Raw genomic sequence first — 21,761 nt, 5'->3', positions numbered from 1 at the left:
ACGTACAGCATGGAAGCAGACACTTCGGTCCAACTCGTCCATGCCGACCACATATCCGAAACTAATCTTGAAACATTTTCATAGAATTCAGCCCACTGGGTTCATACTGGCCTTTCCATGGGCATCCCACCCAGACCACTCTTTCCCTGTAGTTCCCATGGCTAACCCACCTAACCTACACATCCCTGCACACTATGGGCAATTTAGCATGGCCTAACCACCTAACCTGCACACCTTTGGACTGTGGGAGGAAACCGGAGCATCCGGAGGAAACACTCGCAGACACGGGCAGAACGTGGAAATTCCATACAGACAGACAATCACCCGAGGGTGGAATCGAACCAGGCGCTGTGAGGCAACAGTGCTCACTACTGAGCCACTCCTGTTTCCCTCTCATTCATGGTCAAAAAAACTCAAAGCCCTGATGTTAGCTTGAGGTAGGATAAGGCAGAAATGGAACATGTGCCCCTGTAGACTGCTGGAAATCAGACCCAGCTTCATTTAATCCCCACACCCCATTTACATTTGCCTTAAGGCAAGAGAAATTGGGGGGGGGGGGGGGGGACACAGCTGTGAGGAATCAAACGGGTGACAATTTAAATCAAAAGAAGGAAAAGCCACAGCCGATAATCGGGAGCAGCTGGGTGAGCGTTCACTCAGTGTCATTCATTTTAAACTTCGGCGGGGGTGGAAAGTTGGCCAGTCAGTGGAAGGTTGGACAGGGCCCAGAACGGCTGTGCCAGTGGGATACGGCTAGTTTTGAAGTTCCCAGTGAAACTGCAAGTTAAATCAGGGTGTCTCGATAAACAGAACTGAACCAAAGTCAGTTTGGAACAATTCAGATTCATAGCAATTTTCCAGCATAATCACAAAATGTCAACAATTATACAGAACAGCTAATATTTGTAGACTTATAGCAGATTGTGCATTCTAACGGGTCTACAGTGTTGTAACGCTCCAGACAAATGTTTCCCCAGAATAAAAAGGGGAAGAAAACTGACCATGAAAGCAAACTGGCAAGAAATATCAAAATGACCAGAGAGAGATTTGACATGTCATGTTACAACTGTACAGGGTTGTTGGGGAGGCTGCACCGGGAGTACTGTCGACAGGTTTGATTAGATTAGATTAGATTCCCTGCAGAGTGGAAACAGGCCCTTCGGCCCAACAAGTCCACACCAACCCTCCGAACAGTAACCCACCCAGCCCCATTTCCCTCTGACCAACACACCTAACACTATGGGCAATTTAGCATGACCAAACCACCTAACCTACACATCTTTGGACTGTGGGAGGAAACCGGAGCACCCGGAAGAAACCCACACAGACACGGGGAGAATGTGCAAACTCCACATAGATAGTCGCCAGAGGCTGGAATCGAACCTGGGACCCTGATGCTGTGGGGCAGCAGTGCTAGCCACTGAGCCACCTTGCCATCCACCTGGTTCCTGTATTAGAAAAAAAAGTTACACCTGATATTGGAATCTGTTCAAAAGAGATTTACTTGGCTGCTTCCCAGTAATAAGGTATGGTCTTATCAAGACTGGAACAACAGGATAGGCCTTTTATTTATTAGTGAGGGGTGATCTTATTGAAACATCCCAGATTCTAAAAGGATGTGGCAAGGTAGGTGTCAAGAGGGTATTTCCACTGGGCAGGTTGAGGGTGGATGGAATCTTGAACTGGGGGTCATGGATCCATGGGTCTGGGGAGGGGTACTCATTTAAAACTGGAACTTCTCCCAAAGGATAATGGGTTTGGACATGCTTGCCTTCCTTGGTCATAGCATTGAGTACAGGAGTTGGGACATCATGTTGCGGTTGTGTTGGACATTAGCGAGGCCACATTTTAGAATACCGCGCAGAACGCTGGTCATCCTGCTAGAAGAATGTTATTAAACTGGAAAGGGTGCAAGAAAGATTTACTAGGACGTTGCTGGGACTGGAGGGTTTGAGTTATAAGATGAGGCTGCAACTTTTTTTTCCCCTGGAGCATAAGAGTTTTTAAAAAAACCATGAGAGGCAAATCAGGAGGGAAATAGTCACGGTCATCTCCCAGGGAAGGGGAGCTAAAACCGAGAGGATGTAAGTTTAAGGTGAGAGGGGAAAGATTTAAAAGGGACATGAAAGGCAACATTTCACACAGAGGGTGGGTGTGTCTATGGAATGAACTGCCAGAGAAATTGGTGGAGGTGGATGGAATTACAACATTGTAAAGACATTTGGATAGGTACGTGGATAGGAAAAGTTCAGAGGGATATGGGTCAAATGCAGACAAGTGGGAGGAGTTTAGATTGGGAAACTTGGTCAGCATGGATGAGTTGGACTGAAGGGTTTCTTTCCATGCTGTACAACTGTATGAATGTCTGGAATTCTCTATCCCAGAGAGTAGTGAAGGCATGATCACAAAGCACTTGAAGGAGGGGGGTAGATTCTAGAAATATCAGGGAGTTGAGTATTTGGAGAAGCTGGCAGAAAAGGTAAATGGAGGCTTGCAGTTGATCAGCTACGGTCTTATTGAAAGGGAGGGCAGGCTTGAGGGGCTCAATTACCTCATCCCATCCTGATTTCTAACGTCATTACGTATTTCATGCACATCCAAGAGAAAGGGTTTATCAGTGTCTCACTGACAGCATCTGACAAGAAATTCTCATCTGGGAGCAGTTGATAATCGTTGCACTGGCTGTTCTTTTTATTATCCACTGGAGGCTAACTCTTAGAAATTCCACAAGATGCCCTCCCACTCAATGACCTCAAACTCAGTGGATTCCACCCCCCCACCCCAACTCTCGCAACCCCCACCAAAAGAAAATCACAAAATACAACTATTTGTATCATTTCTCCAGAAACACCACTGAACTTCAGCCTAAGTTATGGCAGGAGATTGACAGTACAGCACAGCACAGACATTCTGTGGTGTTGAAAATTCTCACTAATAGCCTAGTCATGCTTCTTGAAGACATAATTTCTTAATGGGCCAAAATTCTGAAGAGAACTGAACAAAATCTGCTTGTATGTATGAACTCCCATCAGTACATCACTGCGGTGTGCTTTTATTTACTCAACACAGTGACAGAGCCTTTCCCAATTTAGCTCTAATTTGAAAACTGCAGCAATTTCTCTTTCCCGATGTTTAGTTTCTTTTTCTTATCATCGAGCCATTTTACAAATTGATTCACAGTATATAGATGTCACAGTAATGTCAGCTTCCGTTGTCTGTGCCTAAATTTTAAAAAAAGATTATTCATTGGATGAGGGCGTCGCTGACTAGACAAGCAGTGTCAGGTAAAAACAATGACTGCAGATGCTGGAAACCAGATTCTGGATTAGTGGTGCTGGAAGAGCACAGCAGTTCAGGCAGCATCCGAGGTTTAGCAGTAAAATCGACGTTTCGGGCAAAAGCCCTTCATCAGGAATAAAAGCAGTGTCAATCACATTGCTCTGTGTCTGGCGTCATATGTAGGCCAGGCCAGGTGAGGGTGGCAGCTTCCTTCACTAAAAGGGCACTCATGAACCAAACTGGTTTTCCAACAATCATTCTATTCTTATTTCCTGATACAGGTATCCCCTGCTTTTTGAATGTTCACACAACACAGTTTCGCTATTACAAAAGATCTACATTAGTACCTGTTTTCACGAATCTGAAGAGCTTTTTCACTTTTACAAAAAAAAACCAGTATTTTCCCATTTAAATAATGCACCTTCATTTTACGCCATTTCCAGATTACGAAAGGTTTCCTTAGGATCATTGCCTGGGTCTTTGGATTCACAGTCCAGTGATAATACCACTAAAGCCATCACTCTCCAGGAGGTGCTGTTAAGCCTCCTGGCTTACACCATTGCAGTCTGGGCAGGCAAGATATTATGACAGTACTTTGAGGTGCAATGCCCCTGCTTCTCATACAACAATAATAAAGGAACAGCAGTATAGTTCCACATCAGGGCAGGCAGTTCCCACGGGCTTGCTTCCCTTGCCCTCTTCGGTGCTAAAGAAATACACCTCCATCTCCGAGCTCGTGCACACTGTAGCCATGATGCAGTGGTAGCCAAGATTGAGAGTGCTCAATTACAATTTATTTGAAAATATTTCAGCAGCTTTTGCATTTGACCATTCAGAATTCATGTGGAGTTATTGACAATACCCTGGCTAATGGGTCAGTGTTCCACTCGGTTGGAAACATAAATACTATATTTGGCTAACAGACTGCAATTTTCCACCCACATCTCTCTTGGGAATCAAAAAGGTACAGTAGCCAAATACCACAGAGTTTATATAAACATGGTCACCACAGCCTTGAAAGAACACAGCAAACAAAATTAAGAATTTTCAGTCGTGGGAAGACTACAGGGGTCTCAAGAGACGTTGTTAGCACAATGTTTGTTAACCCTTTGAGGACTGCAGGTGGATTTCCATTCCAAACTTAAAGCTGGAGATGAGCCAAATGTCTTGGGGTACCATAGTTCATTGTGATCTCAGCCAACCTTTCCAATTTGAACTTGCCCATCACCATCAGGAGATACAGGGTGGTCAGAATAAGACCTGCCAGTCAGTCAATCAGTCCCTCTGACATCACTCTCAAACTGAGTCCAAAACCCAATGTTGCTTCTGATCGGGCATGTGGAAAGACACCTATGGGAAGGCAGCAGAGTCAGATGGGGTCAGGTGATTTACTTGATCCAAGCCGCAGTCTGACTCACAGCATGTCCCTTTGTGCAAGGGTCCCCATCATCTTCTCCTCACAGATCACACCCCGTTCCCTCTTGACCAGCAGCAGATAACATTCCCCCTCTGACTGTTCAGGCTCACCTGGCAGCCCACGTTCAAAGAAATCACCAGGACAAGAAAAAAAACACATTATGCCGAGAAATTCAATCCCCTGGACTCCATTTCAAAACCGAGTAAAAAATGAGGTCTGCAGATGCTGGAGATCACAGCTGCAAATGTGTTGCTGGTCAAAGCACAGCAGGCCAGGCAGCAAACCCCCAGGTCACCAAGTCTCACAAAATAAACCAAACAAAAAAGATGCTGGAGAAACTCAACGGGTCTGGCAAAATCTATGCAGCAAGAAACACAGTTAGTGTTTCAAGTTCGGAAGGAGACACCAATGACCTCTTCCCACATTGTTTCACTTTAGATTAGATTAGATTACTTACAGTGTGGAAACAGGCCCTTCGGCCCAACAAGTCAACACCGACCCGCCTAAGTGCACTCACCCAGACCCATTCCCCTACATTTACCCCTTCACCTAACACTACTGGCAATTTTAGCATGGTCAATTCACCTAACCTACACATCTTTAGACTGTGGGAGGAAACCGGAGCACCCGGAGGAAACCCATGCAGACACGGGGAGAATGTGCAAACTCCACACAGTCAGTCGCCTGAGGCAGAAATTGAACCCAGCCTCTGGCGCTGTGAGGCAGCGGTGCTAACCACCGTGCCACCCACATGCCACCGTGCTGTCTACACCAGTGAGTGTCCACCCACGAGACCCCAGACTGACCAGAGATTAGCGACCAATCAATAAGGGGAGTTTTGGCAAAATGTCTTCTAAAAGATCATGTCAATGACATCATTGGCATTGCCTAGTTCATTACTTTCATCACGTCCACCCGCTTCCCTCCCCTACTGAAAAGCTACAGCCTCAGGTACTATCCTCAGAAACTGCCCGGGCACAATAATGTTTAAAGCATCAGCCACACCTGAGACAGACAGTATTGCACTACCAGCTCAGCCCTCCTCCTATCCTGCAGGGCATTGGACACATGGGAACACAGCAGCTCCATCTACATCACTCCACCTCCCCCCCAATTAAGTGAAAACGTCTTCATTTCAAGTTATTTCACTTAGTCGCCATTTTCAGGAACTCGACTCTGACATGAAGTGAGAATGCCCTGAGTTAGTATCAAAGAGCCTACGTCATTTTCCAGCAACAAATCTAAACTTTGGTGGAATATGAATGAACTGTACTTCATTGCCAACTGTATATGATTTATGTTTTGAACTGTCTCTTGTAATTGATGGTAAAATTGAGTCAGCAAAAGTGAGGACTGCAGATGCCGGAGATCAGAGTTAAGATTAGAGTGGTGCTGGAAAAGCACAGCAGGTCAGACAGCATCTGAGGGGCAGGAAAATCCGTGTTTATCAGAAAATTGAGTGGTTTGGAGAGGGGGATGCGAACTCCAAAAGAAATCTATTGACAAACAAACTTACATGACCCCCATACTAAACTGCCTAGAGACAAACTTGAGAGATCCACCAGTTATGGAGATAGAAAGAGAACTTATTGACAGTAAGATGAAAGTGTTAATACCTTCAGAGAAATGATGTGGAAATGCCAGTTATTGCCTGAAGTTATCGTGGGAATGTGACTGGAAAGTTGTTTTGGGATTTACATATTAATGAACCAAAACCTGCAACCCATTCTGAAAGATGAAAGACTGAACAGAATCTAGGTTTGTTCAATATCATTTCAGTTGCAGGACGCAGATCTTTTACTATAAATTCTGTGTCTTATGATCCTGCTCCATAGCTACCTGCTGGAGGGAGCTAGGTCTTACAAATAAACCTGTTGGACTATAATCTGGTGTTGTGTGAGTTTTAATTTCCAAAACGGAAGAAGAGCTGACCTTTGTCCCAGAGTCTCAGAGGTCTGTCAGACATAGATTCAGGGAAAATGACCTATAAGTGGTTAGGCCACTTTTGGATTACTGCATCCAAGTCTGGTCTTCCTGCTATGGAGAGGATGTTGTGAAACTTGAAAGGGTTCTGAAAAGATTTACAAGGATGTTACTGACTCCAGGGAGAGGCTGGATAGGCTGGGACTATTCTCTGGAGCATCAGAGGCTGAGGGGTGACCTTATAGAGGTTTATAAAATCATGAGGGGCATGGATAAGTTAAATAGACAAGGTCTTTCTTCCTATGGTAGAGATGTCCAAAACCAGAGGACACAGGCTTAACGCGAGACGGGAAAGATTTACAAGGAACCCAAGGGGCACCTTTTTCACACAGAGGGTGGTGCGTATATGGGATGAGCTGCCAGAGGAAGTGGTGGAAGCTGGTACAATTACAACATTTAAAGGGTATCTGGATAGGTATATGAATAGGAAGGATTTTAGGGGGATATGGGCCAAGTGTTGGAAAATGGGACTGGATTGGCACTGTAGCTCAGTGGGTATTCCTGCTTAAGGGCTTTGGCCCAAAACATCGATATTCCTACTCCTCGGATGCTGCCTGACTTGCTGGGCTTTTCTAGCACTACTCTAACCTTGACTCTAATCTCCAGCATCTGGAGTACCCACTTTCATCTCACTCAGTGTTTAGCACTGCTGACTCAAAGCGACAGGGATCCTGGTTTGATTCCAGCCTCAGTCTGTGTGGAGTTTGCACATTCTCCCCATGTCTGCGTGGGTTTCCTCTGGGTGCTCCAGTTTCCTCCCATAATCCAAAGATGTGCAGACTGACTGGATTGACTACGCTAAATTGCCTATTAGCATCCAGGTATGTGCAGGCCAGGCCATGGGATGTGCAGGGTTATGGGGTTAGATTAGGGAGGTGGGTCTGGGTGCAATGCTCTTCAGAAGGGTGTTGTGGACTTGATGAGCTAAAATAGCCTGCTTCCACACTGTAGGGCTTCAGTGATCAACTTAGAATATCTGGTTGGCATAGACACGTTGGACCAAAGTGCCTACTTCTGTACTGCACATCTCTACGACTCTATAACAGAGAATAGAAAGAGGGACTGCTTTGGTCTCAACAACTGAGTGCTGGTAAAGACAGATTCCACTTTCAAAGAAACAAATCTGGTGGCGAGGTAAGACCAAGGAGCTGCCGTAGAGTAGAAGGCCATTTCTTGTAGTTCAGAGGACTGATCGAAGTGGATTCTGTTTAAAACAAACACAGGACGACTCTCTCTCTCTCGGAGGCAGGAAGGGTAGATCCTGCCATAGGCAGGAGGAACTTGGAACTTTAAACATGAAGACCACAATTTGCTGACAGTGTGGCGTAATATATAAATACGCTGTGACGTTTTTGGTTGGCACCTAACAGTTTGCTGCAGTTTATAATATATCCGATAGTTACAGCAGAAACCAATCACATGTTGCCATGTGATTCTTTGCTTCAGTCACTGGAAAATCCATCTTTTTTGGATTACTGGTCTCGACGGGGGTTGTAAGAAAGACACACGAGATTTAGTTTTCAATGACCTGCTCTATTTCCAGCATCTTCGCCTCTTGCTTCAGCTTTTCACTTTTGATGTTTAATTATTTGTATTTGTTTCTCAAATGGGAATTCTGAACTTTGTGTGGGGTTACACAGAAACTTCTCACCAACTTTCCTAAAGACTCATTTTACCTAGTAATTTACAACTTCAATTCTGAGGAGTTTATTTATTTGCACCATCCTTCATTCATAACACGTTACACGGCTGTGAAATATGATTACTTCAACAAAAAGCTAAACCAAGCCAACTTTGCAAACAGGAAAAATAAGCGTAACGTACTCTCTCATCTGCCATGTGGTTTATTAAAGACTAAATATAACTTTTTCCCAGTGCAGGAATAACTTTGACTCACATTTTGCAAACTTCCCTTGAAACCCAAAAAAAAACACATTTGAGCACAATATCAGTCTACTACAATCTTAGGCTGTGCATTTTGTCAAACCATTTTTGTCCAAGTTCAATAAACAGAAGTAAACTCCAGTGAAAAAAAAATCCTGTTAAAGACAAATCTATTCTCCAGGCAAAACATTATTTACAGCTGGTGACTGTAATGTATCTTCTGTGATCTCTGCTATCCGTTAGTTTTACCTGTCTCTATCATCAGTGAGCTTTCATTGTAATAACCTACTTCCAGATACCTGCCTCCTATAACTTGTCCACCATCTGGATGTTAAAGCCTTAGAGGGACAAATGCAAGTCTGAACAGGAAAAACAGAGGCTGAAAAGGGGGAAAATCAATCACTGAAAAACTGAGCAGTTGGTAAACTAATTTGTTTGTTTAAAAAAAAAGTCCTTCCTCTTAAGAGTACTGGTTTGACAGCTCTACTAGGACATATTCTGTTTTAAGACCAGCTTCAGTAGTTGCAAGTTGTGCTGTCAGTTAGGGGGACCCAAGGAGATTATTATGAAGCCAGTTTGGCCCCATCTGGATCTTTCAGTTTTGGAATATTCTCCCCTGTTTGGAATAAGTGATTTGGAGGCAGAGTTAGTCTTCAGTGGTTGAAGCACTAAGATGTTGGTCACAAAGATATTTTGTGCATTAGTCAGGTAGCTATAGTAAAGATATTGTGAAACTTGAAAGGGTGCAGAGACGATTTAGAAGCACATTGCCAGGGTTGGAGGATTGGAGCTACAGGGAAAGGCTGGATAGGCTGGAGCTGTTTTCCCTGGAGGTTGAGGGGTGACATTATGGAGGTTTATAAATCATGAGGGGCATGGATAGGGTGAATAGCCTGGGATTAGGGTGATGTGCTGGGTCTGGGTGGGATGCTCTTTGATGCAGACCCAATGGGCTGAATGGTCTCTTTCTGCACTATAGGGATTCTCTGATCAGTCTTTTTCCTACGGTGGGAGAGTCCAAAACTAGAGGGCACACAGGTTTAAGGTGAGAGGGGGAAGATTTAAAAGGGATCTGAGGGACAACTTTTTCACGCAGAGGGTGGTACATGTATGGAATGAACTGCCAGAGGAAGTGGAGGGGGTGGATAGAATTACAATATTTAAAGGCATCCAGATGGATACATGAATAGGACAGGGTTTAGAACAATATGGGCCAAATGCTGGCAAATGGGACTAGATTGATTTAAAGATATCTGGTCTGCATGGACGAATTGGACCAAAGGGCCTGTTTCCATGCGGTCTGACTCTTGAGGTATCAATACATGATTACAACTCTCTTCCTTCACACACTCTTCAATTGGTTACCTGATGTGCCAGCTATTAAAGGGGCATAACCTACCCATACCAACACACCCCCTCACCATTACCCAGTTCTACAGCTTGGTGCCCCTATCTCTAATATTTTAGAAAAATTAAATGTGTTCAAAGAGAAAAAAAAACATCACTGCTAGAGATTGGGTGTGTTAGGAGAGGGTCAAGAGAGCACATGCAAAGCTGTGTGCAATCAGGTCTAACACAACAAAACCATATTTCCTACAGTCACAATAATTTGTACTACTGACTTTTTGACTCTGATTGACGTATTCCCATGAAGAAAGCAACAGCCATCCTGAGCTGTGAGGGACTTTTCGCATTTAGAGGTGGGATTTCAATCGATTGGATAGCCCACAAAAACAATGTTCCTTGTTAAACAAAAACTTGTATTCAACTACAGGCTTCAAATTTCTACAAGGCCACCAGCTTGGCTCTACCAACCTCCAGTGTTGGCAAAGCCCCTCAATTTTGCTGGTGAGCACATAGTCTAATATATCCAAGCAACGTCAATGGAGAAATTCAGGAACATCCTCTTCTTGTGGCCCATTCCCACTGTGCGAGATGAACCAAAGCATAGATAAGGTGGTTGAGGAGCCTAGACAGCAGGGCCTCCGTCATCATTAAACTGAGGGCAATGAGCACAGTTAGTGGCAACAGGTTCAGATTGGTGGGGTGATGAGGGTCTGGTAGTGTTTGGGATGGCAATTGTGTTAAGTAACTTGTCCTTTCTCCAGGGCAAATTCATGTTGCAACTGAAACCTGAACAGACCTTAAGCCTCTGTGCGGATCTGGTATACACCAAGCAGCACAGTGGCTCAGTGGTTAGCACTGCTACCTCTAAGCACCAGGGAACTGGTTTCATTTCACCCTTGGGCAAGTGTTTGTATGGAGTTTGCATATTCTCCCCACGTTTGAGTGGGTGTGCTCCAGTTTCCTCTCTCAGTCCAATGATGTGCAGGCTAGGTTGATTGGCCATGTTACATTGCCCCACATGGATATGCAGGCTAGGAGGGAAGGTCAGCAATGGGAAAGGCAGGATCACAAGGTACAATGCTTTTGGGAGGGACGGTGCAGATTTGATGGGCCAAATGGCCTCTTTCCGCACAATGGGGATTCTACAATTTCTAAACGAGGGAAGTCTTACTTTGATATCGAATCAAGGGTCCCTCATTGCTTTGCCCTAACTAGCATGGTGACAGTGTACATCAACCAGAAACATCAGCAACCTTCCAACCCTCTGTTTTGGAGACCCTGGTGGGGGCCACGTCGCATGCCGAAAACACTGCACTATCTGATGTCGCCCCCACTAATCAGGTGCCACTTGTTTTCTACTCCCTTATTGTCACCTTCCGCCCTGTTATGTTTCCATTCACGTTTTGCCATAAATAACTAACAGCTGAAATTTCTTCTGAAGTCAAACAGCTGCTGCCATACAGCTTCCAGCTATACAGACGCTAGAAACATTCTCCAGGGAATCTCTCATGACAAATTCCTGCAGCTCTCCTCAAATTCAGCTGGAGAAAAATGATTTATTGCACCCTCAAAGGCCGCTTTTCGGTTTAAAAATCGGAAACAAGGGATTTGTGGTCATCGGATGGAGAGAATTTCACCAGCAGTCCACTCAGAAACTCCATTCTCCGTCTGCTAATAAGTGCTTCATGGAGAAAGAAAACAATGTCATGTAGTTAAAAACAAAAAGACCTTAACTTTCAAATGTAGATTTTTTTTCTGAGAAAATCTGAAATAAAAACCTCATTTGGTTTCATGGCTGATCGTGTATAAACAAACATTGAAGGCAATTTGTCAAACATCAAAGCCCAAGATTGCACTCCTTTGGACCTATGCACTATGCTGCTTGATTAATGTTACAAATGAGGGCTTTAGAAGATTATATTGTTCAGTGTTTTTTCAATTGAGCATTAAATGAGGGAATAAAGGGGTTCAAGTGTCTTGTTATGGATTCTACCTGACAATAAACCAAGTGATATTGTTGTTAAAGGTTACAAGGGTATTTGGTTTGCTTTACTGGGGTGTAAGAAATCTAGATATTCACAATGCCTTAAGTATCAGTGACTAAATAGAGAGACCATTACTCTTCAAGTCCCAGGGATGCGTTAGGAGTGTCAGGCTTTAAGTGTACATGCCATGCCATGGTAGCACGATGGCTCAGTGGTTAGCATTGCTGCCTCATAGCGCCATGGGTTTGATTCCAGCCTCAGGAGACTGTCTGTGTGGAGTTTGCACCTTCTGCATAGGTGTGTTCCGGTTTCCTCTCACAGCGTAAAGACATGCAGGTTAGGTGAATTGGCCATGCTAAATTGCCCAGGTGTTCAGAGATGTCTTAGTCAGGGATAAATGTCGAGGAATACAGTAGGAGAATGGGTTTGGGTGGGACATTCTTCAGAGGGTCGGTGTGGACTTGTTGGGTCGAAGGGCCCATCTCCACACTGTAGGGATTCTAAATTACCAAACAGAATGAATGTGCATAGGGAATCACGATGATAATAATTTGGCCTTCTATTCAGGTAGCTATGCAATGTGATTTGTTTAACTATGAACAGGGTTCAATACAGGGGGGAAAAAACCCTAGGAAAGTATCACAAATGTCTGACTGAAGCAACTCAAGAAAAAGTACGAGTAAAAACGAGCACAAAAATGAGGGATACAGCACACCAGCCAGCAAGAGAGGAAGCATCAGAGAGACAGAGATAACGAGTCTTTATTGCTCATCATGCAAAGTGCAGGAAGGAGTTAATTTAAGATTGAAGAGACTAAGTTTGGAGATTAAACAAAGCTGGGAGATTCACATGGCTTTGGTTAGAGGCTCATTTCCAGATCAAAAGTTACCCAATTAAAAAAGGAACCAAAACTCACTGTGGTCTGGTTCTCAAACAAAGTGTCTACTTTAGGGACACCGTACATCTGCAGAGAGAGATTTTCATTTGCTTCAAATGGTTAAACGTGGCATCTTTTGTGTAGTTGAGAGAATAGCTTGCTGACTGAAAATATCAGTGTTGCTTTTATTTCATGCTTTGCATTGATGTATAAATTCAAAATCCTATGAGGTGATCCTTTCTTTTCCTGGAAGTTTGAGCGTTTTTAAATGTTTTCCATTACTACAACTAGTACAATTTCTTTGATTTTTTTCTGAATTACATTAATGGTCAGTTGCAAGTCATTCTTCAAAATATTCTCAGATTCCATTTGCCAACGAGTCAGCACTTACCCCTCATGAAAAAAGTTGGTTTCCCCTTTAAATTTGTGTTTCTTGTGAATTGTGCAAAGCTTTGACAATTTTTTTTTGTCAACCAATATTCAACTTTTGCATTCCCAAATGATTAAATATGTATAACATAGTAATAGCAAAATCATATTCATACTTACACACATGTTCCAGGGCATTTTGAACAAAATAGATAGTCATTTGATAGCCTTTGGAATTATTTTGAATGCTAAGGATAGCTATTTATATAATAATTTACAACAATATCTTCCATGTCCAGTATATACAACATACACCTTGAATTGCTTGAAATATTTCATGGAGTCAACATCCAAAATGGAGCACCTAGCCCAAAAAGAGGACAGAAGCCAAAAGCAAATTCCTAGTTGTGGGTCAATGGAAAGGATAGCTTAAGTATCAGAGGAGTGGAGATAAGGGAGGAATATGGATTGGCATAGCTGAAGGGGTTACAGAAGAGTTAAATGCAGATGTGAGACTATTCCAGATGAGACACCTAGGGCAACGCTATCAATGGAGAGTTAAAGGGCACAGGTACATACAACAGCAGAGTCACAGATTAAAGAGTTTTTAAGAGTTATAGATTGGATATCTTAAGCTTAGATGACTTTTTCCCTGGAAAGTGTACAGCCAACCCACAAGTATTGGTTAACTATTGGAGGTAGTTCTCGGGTGTTACTGCTGTTAGTGATGGATTGGATTTAATATAACAAAGAGGCTTATTACAAATGATAGAAAAATGTTAGTTTGGCATACTTTTCTCTCATTAGCCCTCCCCATCATATCAATAACCTTTAGCTAGAAGTCCAATCATGAAATGTTTCCCTTGGACACAATGAAGCCATGTCTTAGCCATCTCACATGGGAGAAAATTATCAGAAATATTTCCATTATGTCTCGCAGACCACACATTGTTCCCATCAGAATCAGTCCAATTCACTGTCAAAGTGGACAATTTTAACACCTCTGGCTTTGTTTCATGTACATAATGGGAAGATCTAAATCCACAAAATACAAGAGAAGATTACACAGTTGCTCTGCTTCACAGCTTGAGCATTCAGCTCAAATAACCTGCAGACTCCAGTTTGGAATTATTCTCAAAATCATTGAGGTGCAAAGATTTAGGCATCTCAATGGACATTTAACAATCACATGGTTTCTGTAGTCAACTAGGGAAAGCAAGAAAGGGGGAGAAAAAAGAAAAAAGATTTTGTTCTGAGCAGTTTTGGCGATTGAAATTCTCTCTCTTTACTAACCAACGAACAGCTCTACCTGAAATTTCATTTTGACCATTTGTAAATTCAGCCACAGGGTCAACTAATGCATATTTCTTTTACACTAATTACACAATGCATGTGAATTCAGCTTCCCTTGAGGAACAGTAGAATGGAGAAGCTGAAAACTGAATAATTGGCCCTGATACTTTTATTTGGAGCTGGGAAGACAGTGAGGAGGTGAATGCTGGTTTCCACAGGGAGCTCAGAACTAAAGCTTTTCCACATGTTCTGCCAGAATTATTGGCAAGACATCTTTAATAGCTTTCCCGCCACACAGATCGACAGAATGGCTGCTTGTTAGGTAGAGATGAGCCAGAGATCAGATGTCAGTTCAGTATATTCACTTGAAGGGAGGGGAGGTAGTGTCTGCTGTTCAGTGTTGGACATTATGACCATGTGGCAAAACACCTCTTAGTTTCAGCAGAAATATCACTTCATTATTCATCAGATATTCTTATAAAATACTTCTTTGATCTGGACACGTCCCCATAACATGCACTGCTTAGTCCCAACTACAGATGACTAGAGGAGACAACGGCTGTTTTATCACAGGACTGCTCACCCAGAGACCCTGTTACGAATCCAGCCATGGTAAATAATAGAATTTGAATTCAATAGAAACCTGTGAATCCACTGCCAATTGTCAGGGAAAAAAAATCATCTGGTTCACTAATGTCCTTGAGGGAAGGAATCTGCCATCCTTACCTGATCTGGCCTACATCTGACTCAAATCCACTGCAGTGTCGTTGACCCTTAACTGGTCTTTGGGCAATTAGGGCTGGATAATAAATGCTGTTTTAGCTGTGAATGAATAATAAAAACCAACAGTCATGGCTCCAAGCTCCAGTCACACTCCTTCCTGATGAAGACATTCCATTAGAATGGTGAAAAGCATTGCCTATTGGCATTGAGAGTGCACCTGGAGCAGATGGAGTGTAGTGATGCACCACCATCTTCTCAAGGACAAGGAGGAGTTGGATATAGCGCTTGGGGCTAAAGAGATCAAAGAATGGAGTGGGGAGTTAGGTGATCAGCCATGACATCATGAAAATTAACATAATAATCATCACAAAAAGGTCTAATATGCTTAACATGGGGCAACAAGCATCTATTAAAAATTGGACCCATTAGTACAAGCCTTCATTTCCTTCAAAATGCAGCTTTTACAGTTCTTGCCATAAAAAGGCAGAACATTCTAAATCTCTCCAAAGCTCCTCTGCTACAATTCCATTCCCCAATGGATGCTGTGCACTTCTGAGAAGACATGGTGCTTTAACTGACTGTCAGAGGGAACTACACAGCAAACCTCAATGCAGTGACAGTGCTGTGAGTGGCAAGTAAATTCAGCTCTGGAGAAAAGAGTCATCAACTCAAAATGTCAACTCCATTTCCCCTTCCACAGCAGCTGCCAGACCTGCTGCGTTTTTATTTCAGATCTCCAGCACCCCGTTGCATTTTGCTCTCATAACTTCTTTTCCTCACCTGCGTCTCTCCAAGCTCTGCATCCTGGCAGCAGTAGCAAAGTTAAGCACCAGCCCGCGACCAGATTGTCAAAAATAGTGACGATGACTTTAATCACTTGCGCCTTCACAAAAATTACTCATGCACACTTAAGCCAACAAACTGCCACACAAGCATACAAATCTTGCGCAAAAGTTGCTATTCCTTGCTGCCAAAACTACCAAATGAGCACGAGATCCCGACTGTGCTAATTGTAGCTTAAGAATTTGACAGGAAACTAACAAAAACTTTTAAAAATCTGGCATGATCTATATCACGTATGGTGTCAACTTCAATCAGAAATGTGCTGCAAAGATTCCGCAAATAGAAAGAGGGGAATGTTAACCTGTGACCTAACTCCATCTTTACCCCAGATCTCTTAGTTTTTTATTATTGTTAGAGAAAGGTACTATCAATCTCAAAGCGGAGGGTGGATATAGCCTCAATTGTCATTTGCAATAACCAGTTCCACACTTTGTACCACCCTATGCGTGAAAAGGTAATTCTTCAAAGTCTGATTCTAATTTTTAAGACCTTTCCCTGGAGTCAAGAACTCCCTCAAAAGGAAATAATTTCTCCATTTACCTGGTCTGTTCTTCTTAATGCCATTAAAACAGCAATCAAATTAGTCCTTAACCTTCTACTTTCTAGGCAAGGGACACTCAAGGGTTCTATAATCTCTCCTTGGAGTCCAGATGGGTCATTGTGAAACTTACACTGGAATTTTGCCAAGGTCCACGAATCCTTTCAACGATGCACTTTCCAAAATGACCCAGTAACTCCAGGTATGGTCTAAACAGACTTTTGTATCACTGAAGCAAGACTTTTACAGCTTGGCATTCCATTACTCTGAATAGAAAGCCCAGGATTCCATTAGCCTTTTGAGATTGTTCTCTGTACCTGATCAAAACAATTTAATGATGTATATATCTGAACTCCCAAGTATGGCAGGACCTCCCAAAGGTCCTGGCTTCACCTTGTTTAGAAGCTCCCCCCTTTTGATGTTCAATTTCAGCATTAAATTCACATTTCAACAGTTGAGGCCCCAAAGAGAGATTCTGGTGTGGGACCGTTAGCAACATGACAATTGGGATACTTATTCATTCACCCTATCCAACTCCTGAATCCCAATCTCTGAGCCTGAATCATAAGCTGCATTCAATTCAATGAGCTTCTACATTGGCTAGCAGTCTCTTTACCAAAAGCCTTCAGGAAATTCATACATCTTCCCCTATCCACTACTTTCAATTACAAACATTCAATTAGGTTTGTCAGGCACGGCCTACCCCATAGAAATCCATAGGAGCTCCCTCATATCAGATGAAAATGTTCAGGTCTTCAGTCATTATGTCCTTAATTATGGATTCCGGTTACTTCCAAACAATAAGCTGACTGTTCTACATTCCCTTTGCTTTCCTGCTACGCATTTTGTAATACACAAACTGGGAAGAAGTCTGTATATCCAAAGGCAGATTCTAAAACTCATTTGTCCGAAGTATGCAAAGTGAGAATAAGCCATTTTAACTTCAACCTTGAGGTTTCCACAAAAAAAAATTGTATTTTAATATTACCTTCACAGATTGTGAGGCCATTCAGCACACTGTTCCTGTGTTGGCTCTCTGAAGTAGCAACGTACTGAATACCACTCCCCACTGACCTGAGCGTTCTTCCTTTCAATGTAATACATACAATGTACTATTAATATGGACAGCCATCTGTAGTGCTTGAGAAATAGTGCCCAAGATAACATCAACTTTCTGCACTTCATGCTTTTCTGTCACACATTTAACTGCTGATGCTGTTGAATTGCTTTTTTTGGATCTAATCATTATTTTCCTCCAATAATCTCTTCATGTTGCTTTGGGGACTGACCACCCCAATCGTTCAGTCATATACCATGAAAACAGACCCTTCGGTCCAACCAGTCCATGCCAACCATAAACTAAACTAATTCCACCTGCCTGCTCCTGACCCATATCCCTCCCAACCTTTCCTATTTATCCAAGCCTTAGAGTATTCCTGAACTTCTGAGACACATAGGTCTGGATCGTCCAAGCAGTAGCAGTAACTGCTGGTGCATTCCTAAATTCCCTCGATTTGTGTTTTCCACAGGACCTTTTAAGTCTCGCTTTTTGAGAAATGCACAAAGTCCTTTGAAGCAGGGTTGGACAAAGTTGGTCTTGCCTTTCTTTGTCAAGGAATAGAGTTTAACAGCAGGAAGTTATGCTGGAACTCCATTAAAATTATGATGAGGCCACAGGTATAGTATTGCAAATAGTTCTGGAATCCACAATATAGGAGGGATGTGACAGTACCGGAGAGAGTGCAGAGGAAGTTTCTCAGGATGTTGCCTGGGCTGGAGAGTTTCAGTTATGAAGAGAGATTGGACAGGCTGAGAGTGTTTTCCCTCAAGGGTTACACCCAAAATGTGGACTTCTCCACCTACTGATGCTACCTGACTTGCTGTGTTCTTCCAGCTTTCTGCTTGTCTAACCTGGTGTTTCCCTTAGAGAAGGGAAGACTGATGGGAGAACATGACTGAGATGTCTACAGGCACAGGGTAGACAGGAAGAAACGGACCTCTTGATTGTGGGATCAATCACCAGGGCATTAGATTAAAGGGTTCTTCTATTTAGAGAAGATGTGAGGATCAATCTTTTCATCCAGAAGGCAATGGGAATTTGGCGCTCAATGCCTGTAGGGATAGTTAGAGGCAGAAACCCTCATAACATTGAAGAAGTATTTAGATGTGCACTTGCAACGCCAAGGTACACAAGGCTATGGGCCAAGTGCTGGAAAATGAGATCAGTATAGTTATGTGGCTGTTTTTGATGGATGTCGATAGGATGGGCCTTTTTCTGCGTAGATCTCTATGACTCTACAGATAGCACTTTTACTTCCTCTTCTGATTAAACATTTTTAAAAATGGTTCTCACAAGTTGAGACGGAATTGTTTGTGAATTGGCTAATCTGCAGAGAGTTTTGATATTGCAAATACCAGAACTGAGGTCATGAAGCTGGAGATTACAATTCAAACAAGTGGGAGCTGGGATAGGAGAGATGGGTTTAGCATCCAAAACACTGAAGTGGGAATCGCAAAGCTGGATTTAGCACTGCGATAGATGTAAGCCTCCAGGAATATAAAGTAAAAGCACACTAGCATTAGAACAGTGTTTTACAGAATGATTCCAGGTTTGATTGTCACACATTACTCTGATTGCAGTGCTCTCTTCATGCCTCATGTCCATTTACAGAACCAAAAGTAAAAATCTACTCCTATAAATACTGAACGGTTTTATTTTTTGGGGGGAGAAGAGACAGGTGTCAACCCGCAGGAAATAAAAAAGCTACAGAAACTATAATCTGTGTCATCAAAACTTTTGGTTCCTTTCTTCGCTAAAACAATCACGTCTCCACAGCATGTTAACAATCTGTAGAACTTTGCAAAGTTCAATTGCTATTCATGTCATGAGTTAACTATCTCAGACTTTTTTCCAAGAGTTTCAAGAATGAATTTGAACAATTTGCACTGAAACAGCAAGTCTGCTAAACATGAATCAAAAATAATTCTGAATATTGGTGTAATTTAATCTCTATAGTTTAGTATACCTAATCCTCAACTTTCATGGATCTAGAAATTACTGAACAATTGAAAGCTCCTTGGTGCACACTGAAAATCATTATTGCTCATTTTTAAAACAAAAGTGCTCAAATTCATTAATTGTTAAAATTGGGACAGGGATTGCTATGTCTGATTTTCATGTACCCATTTAATGAAATACAGGAAAAACAACATTGTGTTTCCTGTACGGTTCAATGATTTCACATCCTTTCTGCTCTAACTGGGTTTAGTTAGCTGCACTCATCAATGAATCCAATCCTGAGAGCTGGTAATACTACAGAATGCTTGCTGAAGGGCTACTGTATGATGACTGGAACAGCTGCATTGTGGGAAGGAACTCTGACCTGGGAAACATTAAGAACAACATGGGTCAGAGATGGGAGTTCCAGAAATTCCCACGGCTGCATTGCCTTGGATGGGTGGTTGGAGGGAGCAGGGGAGAGGGAAAAGGTGTATCATAGGCGAATGCCCAGTTTCCTCCAGAAAACTGGAGCTGATAGCTGTGGAGGTCAACATGAGAACTTGGATTCAGTATCACAAGTGGCTCAGTGGTTAGCACTGCTGCATCACAGCGCCAGGGATCCGGGTTCAATTCCGGCTTTGGGCGACTGTCTGTGTGGAGTTTGCATATTCTCCCCGTGTCAGTGTGGGTTTCCTCCCGGGCTCCAGCTTCCTCCCACAGGCCAAAGACGTGCAGGTTTGGTGGACTGACCATGCTAAATTGCCCAGTATCCAGGGATGTGCAGGTGAGGTAAATTAGCTATGGGGAATGCAGGGTTACAGGGAGAGAATGGGGGTTGCGCATGGACAAGATGCTCTTCAGAGGGTCAGTGCAGAATCAATGGGCCAAGCGGCTGCTTCCCCACAGATTCTATGATATGTTCAAGAACCTAACGTGAGCAGTCAAAGTCAGTGAATGCATCTTTGCATACCATATCCTTACAGAAGAACAACAAGTTTCTTACTGCTCGATTCATCACAGACCATACTCAACAAACAACTATTTCCATTCTTGTTTCAGCTTGCCCTCTTAACTCCCCTCGGTGGTCATTCACCCTTCTCTCACATATTGCCAGCTGTGAAACCACGATAGTCCCAGCACAAACACAGCACCATACCCGCCTTGGCATTCCTATGCCCATGCCCTCACCTGCCCCTTTCCCCACTCCCAGCAGGACAATGTAGTGCCTACAGGAAATAACTGGCTTGGGGGCCAGTGGAAAGGTATGGTTATATGTCCTAACTCCTTATTGGAGATGGTGCTGGTCATTATTGGATACCATCTGAGTCCTTGGCTCCAGAGTGAGTCAGTGCTGCTGTAAGACCAGGCTGTGGAGTGACTGCATAGAAAGTGTATTATAGATAAGTGGCTTACAACATGAGGTGGCATTTTTATTGGGGGCTGTTTGGGGGGGGGGGGGGGGGGGGGGGGTCTGCGTGCTTAAGTGTGTGAAGTGCCTTCAGACAGAAGGGAAAGCAAAGAGTTTGGTTGAGACCTAGATGACGACACATAATAACGGTGGTATGAAGTAGTTCAAAATGAGAATTTTCATAAGTGTGTTATGTTTGATTGATAACAAGTGAACTTTAATAATTGTATACAAATGGTACTTGCTACTCTATTAGCACTCTGTTTTGGCTGGACATTTGGGGAGTCATGTTTGCAAGAGTTTTGTTTTAAAACATACAATAGATCTGTTCAGCTGGAAGAACAGCAGAACCTTGGGAAGCAGCAAGGATTGGAGGCAGCTAGGTGTGTAGGCCCTGTAAGATATCAGCACAGATACATAAAATGGTTAAGGCGGCATATGGTATAATTGTCTTTATTAGCTAAGACAGAGTTTAAGAGCAGGGAGGTTATGTAGAAAACATTTATTAGGCCACAGCTAGAGTACAGTAATATGTATAGTTTTGGAATCCACAATGTAGCAGGGATGTGACAGTACTGGAGAGGGTACAGAGGAGATTTCCTGGATGCTGCCTGGGCTGGAGAGTCTCAGTTATGAAGAGAGATTGGACAGACTGGGGGTGTTTCCCTTCGAGCAGGGAAGGCTGATGGGCGAACATGACTGAGATGTCTACAGGCATAGGATAGACAGGAAGAAATGGATCCCTTCATGGGATCAATGACCAGGGCATTAGATTAAAGGGAAGGAGCAGGTTCTTCTCTTTAGAGGAGATGTG

At 43.0% G+C, this 21,761-nt stretch overlaps 1 protein-coding gene across 5 annotated transcripts in view; it reads right to left on the bottom strand.

Moving 5' to 3' along the window:
• LOC132825531 (inactive rhomboid protein 1-like) overlaps positions 1–21,761 on the bottom strand; it is a 366,299-nt gene that overhangs the window by 150,747 nt on the left and 193,791 nt on the right. The window contains exon 1 of one of the 5 annotated variants that reach the window (XM_060840893.1): positions 3,701–3,736. The exons of the other annotated variants lie outside the window; for them this stretch is intronic. The gene's annotated coding sequence lies outside the window, so the exon portion shown is untranslated. Of the gene's footprint in view, positions 1–3,700; positions 3,737–21,761 lie in introns of those variants that run through there. 5 annotated transcript variants of the gene reach the window in all.

The sequence above is a fragment of the Hemiscyllium ocellatum genome, chromosome 20 (assembly GCF_020745735.1).
Source record: "Hemiscyllium ocellatum isolate sHemOce1 chromosome 20, sHemOce1.pat.X.cur, whole genome shotgun sequence".
Classification (NCBI taxonomy): Eukaryota; Metazoa; Chordata; class Chondrichthyes; order Orectolobiformes; family Hemiscylliidae; genus Hemiscyllium; species Hemiscyllium ocellatum.
This window is presented reverse-complemented; position numbering and strand designations above follow the sequence as displayed.